This window comes from Cheilinus undulatus, linkage group 7 (assembly GCF_018320785.1).
Source record: "Cheilinus undulatus linkage group 7, ASM1832078v1, whole genome shotgun sequence".
Taxonomy (NCBI): domain Eukaryota; kingdom Metazoa; phylum Chordata; class Actinopteri; order Labriformes; family Labridae; genus Cheilinus; species Cheilinus undulatus.
Window position 1 is genome coordinate 21,268,202 of NC_054871.1, and position 6,289 is coordinate 21,274,490.

Sequence of the window (6,289 nt, forward strand, 5' to 3'; positions counted from 1 at the left end):
CATGTATTTTAACGTAAGCAATATTACTGCTAAAATTAATATAGTAATTAAATATTCATGATTTTTGGGGGGGTTTTCTGACGGAATTATAAGGAACAACCACTATTATTATACAGCTTCTTAAAACCTCCAAGACAGTCTGACTGCATACTGTACTTCTCTGACAGACACTCTCATTGACCGTTCATCTGAGATGCCGTCTCTTTCAGAACAGAAATAAAACGTCTGAAAAAGAATCAGATTAAACTTCCAATTAGGGTTAGGGTTAAGGTAAGGGTTGGCATACCTAAACTCAAAGTTTAAAAGCTGATCTGCAAAACCTAATTACCAAATGAAGTCTACAGTCTGCTTACAGGAAAAAGCACGTCCTCCATGACAACATTCCAACACAGCAAGCGTAGCTTATTTAGCTTACATAGCTATGTAGGTTAAGCTAAGCTCACTAAACAGCTATGGTTTGGTAAATTCGCCACTTAGTTGAGTTAGCGACATTTGCTAAAGCTCACATTGTTAATGCTGACTTAGCTACATAGGTTCAAGCAGTGGTTTTGATTACGTAGTAGTTGGCCATTTCCACAGCATCAAAAAAGGACATTTTGCAGCATTTTGTGAAGCAAGAATAATGGCAACAATTGCTCTTGTGTTTGTCTGTGATAGAATGTCTATCACTGGCCCCCTTTCCTTTGGTACCAATGTCCACATCACATTGGCAAAGAGTACAATGAGAATGTAAGTCATCTTTGCAGCTCAGAGCAATAAATGAGTTTCTTTGACCATTCCAGATTGAATAAGGACTGTCTTTTTGGCATGCCAACATTCTGTTAACCGGACGACATGACATACTTAGCTAGCACTTTGGGGCTTGTTTACGTTTTCAACCGGTGATTTCAGATAATCATTTGACACCGCTTTCAGCCAGTCATATTTTTTGGCCAATCTTTCGTTAGACCAAAAGTACAGCGTTGGAGAATATACTGCGTTACACTCAGGTGCGACTCCAAAAGGAGGACAAATAAGCATCTGGGTTGAAGCTGCGCCAAGATGCCGGACAGTGTATTCAAATTCAGGACTGTTGGGCCTAATGCCAGGCACATGGCCACCTATGCTAATGTAAGTGTGTTAGCTTAAGCTAAAGCTAATGAAGCTAAAGCAAGCCACGGTGGGCTGCCGCCTAAATGGATCTTTGCACAATTTAATCCCAGATTAGACATCTGAGCTTTTGTTGTTTGGTTATTTCATAAATCTTACTGCCAGACTTTGCTGAATTTGTTTTTTTCTTCTTTTTTTTTTTAAGTATGGCATTTCCTTTCTGAGATATATTGAGTCTGAGATGAATGGTTTGTGAGAGTGGCTGTCAGAGATGTACAGTCTTCAGCCAGACCTCTCTCCTACCCCGTCATGTCTTGACCCTGAAATTTGCCGTTTATGAAACTAAGATTAAAAACAAAAGGTAAATATTTGATTCTTCTGTGACAGTTGGACAAGGCTTTAGGTAAGTATCCATAATAAAATTTATGAAAGCTTTAACTAAGCTTGTTTTAAGTTTGACAGTGGTGAGCCAAGTTAGCTGACTTTTTTGCATACTGTACATTTATTTAAAATCACTGTAGACCATTAGCCATCAGCTAACAGCATAGCAACGAACTAAAAACCCAAGTGTAGTGATTTAAAGTACACCAGGTCATATTTCCTTAACAAATCACGGCTGACCTTATGATTATGTAAATACTGATACAGGAGATAATAAATTAAGTAGTGATGCAAGATAAGTATTTTTTTGAACGATACCGATAATTTCCTAATCTTGATGGCCGATAACTGATAATAACTGATCTTTTTTTTTCAGTACATTTAACAAAAGAAGTTTATTTGATTATTTATGCACATTGGGGGAAAGAAGGGGTTAATATGTAGTGAGCAAAGATATTTAGCCTATAACTAATTCTAACTAATATCATTTGTGTTTTTCAAAAAACAAAGAACTATTCTGACTTTTTATTTGTTATTATAGTTAACGTTTTGTTTTAGTTAAACATTTGTGTACAAAGTACAACATAAACAAACAACTTATATATGTTTTCCAGCTTTCCCTTGAAATGAATTTAAGTATCTTGACAAATGGTAAAATTTGACATTTCAATAAATTAAACAAGAATTCAGCTGACTTATGTCAAATCAGACATAAAACCAAATGATAACAGGCTGCCAGGCTTAACAAACGGAGATGCTTGGGGGTCTGTTTTTTTTTTTTTTTTTTCCTTTTTGCTGCTTAAGTCAGAATTAAAGAAAACTGATGTTTTACATAAAGATTAAAATTATGCACTGACATAAGTAATATCAGAAAAAGGTTAAAAATGTGGTCTATGGCTGAACTTCTGTTCCTAATGTCGATCAGACTGAATGAAACCACATCAAACATAGCAGTTGAAATTTTCGGTGGATCGGGAGACTGTCAGACTGATTTTGTTATTATAATGTTGCACCTTTTGCTCTGGCAAACTTTCTGCAGTTTCCAATGCCTGCTGAATCAGCAATCTGCCTGGTATTAGCCTTTGGCTTGGTCCTAATGCCTGCAGCTAAGGCTAGCGGCTACTGCCACGTCATTTTAACATCATTTGGAGGGCAAATTCTACAAACGCTGTCGCGTTATCCTCCCCGTAAATACTGAATAACTCCACCGTGTTGTTAGCCTCTTAGCACTGAGGATGCTTCCTCTTCTTCTCTGGTGCTTAACAGTGGGTCTCGTACTGTGGCGCCACCTAATGTTTCAGAATGTGTAGTCTCACGAGAAAAAAAAACCTTTATTACTGGTGGATTTTATCAGTTAATATTTTATTATCGGGACAATAAAAATATGTAAAATATATGCAATGTCGGCCGATAATTTATCAGTACTGATAATTATTGTGCATCCCTAAAATTTAGCTAAATATGCTTGGCTATGTTATCTGAGGCCATTTCTTTATATTTCCCTACCGTCCAGGGATAGTAGAGGGCAGAAGAAAAATCATATCCTGGCTGGAGTTTAACAGTTGACATTCACACATTTTAATCTCTGAATTGCTCTAATAATCAGGATAAGCATCTCATTACTGTGTAAAACTCCATTTCAATAGTCAGAGACAGAAGGCCCAGTGTTATTGTCTAAGACAGAAGTCCAGCCCATAATTCACACATAGTTTCTTCAAAGGTGCAAGAACAATGTGGATAACTTATTTTTCTATCTTTTGTTTCTCTTTGATTCTGATTATTTTCTTTTTCTGGTCCACAAACTCATTTGTCATGTATTGCATTGTCATGCACTCGGTTATCACAATTTCAAACTGTTAAACAAAACATAAACACGTACGTAAATCACTTATTTTACATCTTTTCTAATGTGTTTTCATTTTAGTGTCTGTTAGTTCAGCGGAGGTTTATGCACAGCTGATGTAAGACACCCAGCAGCTACCTCAGTCATTATTGTCTTACAGCCACCATAAAGCATTTAATGACAGTGATGATTGCTCTGCTTTATGATACCATGCATACATCATGTGTAGCTAAAAATATCTCTCCCTTCACACCTAAGTCCACACGGTTTTCTTACTGAGCAGCCATTATATGAACTGTGGAAATATTAATTGACCTATGTGTCTGTCTGTGTGTGCAGGTGGGCCAGACTGAACATCTGTGTGAGGCTTTTACAGCTGTGTGGGTAAAAATCACTGACGGCCCTGTGGCTCACACAAACCATTACAAGGTCATGGTGTTACGTTGGAATCAGCATCTGGACTTTTACTGAAAATATGTAAAATCAGCAAGTCTTCTTAAAAGAGACTGGGAACAGACAAATAAAGAGTTATCATGAATCCTCAGCAAATTAAATCCAATATATCACAGAGGAATGACAAAGCATTTGACTTCTGTTACAATTATAGAATGAAAGAATTTGTAAAGCAGGTCAGTTTCTTTGAAATTCCTGATGACTGGAAATGTTTTCTGATATGAAATTGTAACAAGGATGAATCTTTAAGCTGGGTTACTGAAATATTAAGGGGGGAAGGAGCAAAAATGTTTGGTGTCCCTACAGGGACAAGGTGTGCAACACCAACCTGACATAAAAACAGCTTTTTGATATTTTTACAAAATGTAAAATAAGTCAGCCCTGTGCTTTAAAATCTGATGGTCTGTTCAGAATGTGTGATCAATCAATGGCCCTCATTTATCAATGTGGTGTGTAAACCAGCTGAGATTTAGGTGTGGAGAAAATTCTTATGACAAGGTCCATGTGGGATTAATGAACAGTGTAGCTGGCCAATCACAGTGTACGAATGAGCAGGTGTTGATAAATGTGGCCGCTGAAAACAATCAGCATCTAAGTAACATTCCTCAATATAATCACGGTTCGGCTGGCCTCACTGGCTACGAGTTTACAAACATTTTGTCAAATTCACGAGGGGCCAATCAGGGCGACAAGACAGAATAAGGTTCTACACAGGTGCAACTACAGAAGAATCATTAGCTAAACAGGCAAACTCTGCCGTGCTGCATAAACAGTTGAGCATCAAGTGGAAAAAATGTATGCTGAGACCACAGAGCAAGAATGTCTTCTCTTCCAAGAAAAGCTTATGGCTCTTTGCTCATCTTTAAATAAAGAAATGTGCCATATTTCTGATAAAAATGCCGCTTTTACTGCTAATCCCTTCAGCAGGAGCAGTTATTATGTATACCATCATACAGTAGAACTCAACCTCCCAAGTAATGGTTGCAAGCCCATGCTGCAGCAGCAGGTCAGGAGAAGTAAGAAAACATTTATGTCTTGTAAAGCTTTTGGTGTTGCTCTATTCTTTCTATCTGATTTCAATGTGTAAATTATGCTAATGTGGCTACCTTGGAGCTAATCACTCCACCAACAGCCTTACTAACTCACACCACCTTACAGTGTGGTTCTTTGCTCTTTAATTCATGAAGCAATGTGGTGCAATTCTAATGATACTGAAGCTACATCCAAGCTAATTGCTATACACTGGGCACAGCCACTGCTACTGGCTTTCAGTACTAAACCCCGCCTGTAGCTTCCACCTCATTCTCCTCAAATTACACTGATTGGTCCAAACTGTGTTCAGTGCAACACAAATGGCGAGGATTGGAGCGTTTCAAGATGGATTTGCCTGATGACAGACTGGCAAATCCATCTGCTCTGCAGGGAGTGGAAGGATCAGCTGCTTGATACGGGAATGGCAGCTGTGCTTTTATGAGCAACTGGAGCATTTTCCCAGGCCTGATCAGGCCCCGCATACTGGGTGCTCAGATATGCTCCAATACCTTACCTGTCTGATATGTTAGGTGATTTTATGACTGTTAAAAGACTCAAAATAAAGCCACAAAGTGCGTAAAGTTGCAGTCATGTTGTCCTTGTATTTCTCCATTGCGCTGACAGCAAGTGTCTTGTAAACAGTGTATATTTTACAATGAGATGATGATGTATCCTTGTTCATGCCTGTATGGCTTACAGCAATGTGAGAGAAGGTCAGTGGGGTAGTGGTGAGGGGGGCATATGTGCTAAAGCATGGTTTGGGGCAGCTGGCCCTAGTGCCCTAAGATCTAAGATGGGCATACGACAGTCATGGCAGAATGTCAGCTTATGCTGTGCATCTGAATTGCTTATGACGCACAACCATCACACACAATTTATATGCTCACACTGTACAGTCCAACCTGCCCAACCTGAGTGCCCACACTGTACGAGTGAGGTCAGTGTGGACTGTGACAGAAATCCACAGTTTCTTTTTTAAAAAAGTCTTACACACTAAGGGTGAACTGTTTCCAGTCATATCCTCTCCCTGTCTCCCTCTTCAGCTATCTCTCTCTCTATCCCACACACACACCAACAGCATCACATCCGTGTCAGCTGCAGGTTCGCGGTATAGGAATATTTCCTGTTCGTGTATTTCCTTTATCATAGTGGGGGTGCATCAGAAAGTCATTCCAGCTGTTTTCATGGTAATGTAGGACGTGGTCTGACAGTTAACAAAAGAAAAATTATCCCTAAGTTGTTTACTTTGCTTGTGTTTCTGCTCTCACTGTGAAGTTTCTGGAGTCGTATGACCAAAATATCAAATATTCCAAATGACGCCCAACCTGACTGAAAGTCAACCCAACTTCAAAGTGAGTAGTGCGACTCAAAATTCGTGGCTGAATTGCACAGTGTATACTCGGCTTTAGGAAACTAAAAATGTGAATGTACACCTCCCACGTTAGCCTGCATGGCCTGAATTTGTATCACAACCTTTAATTATTGCATAAC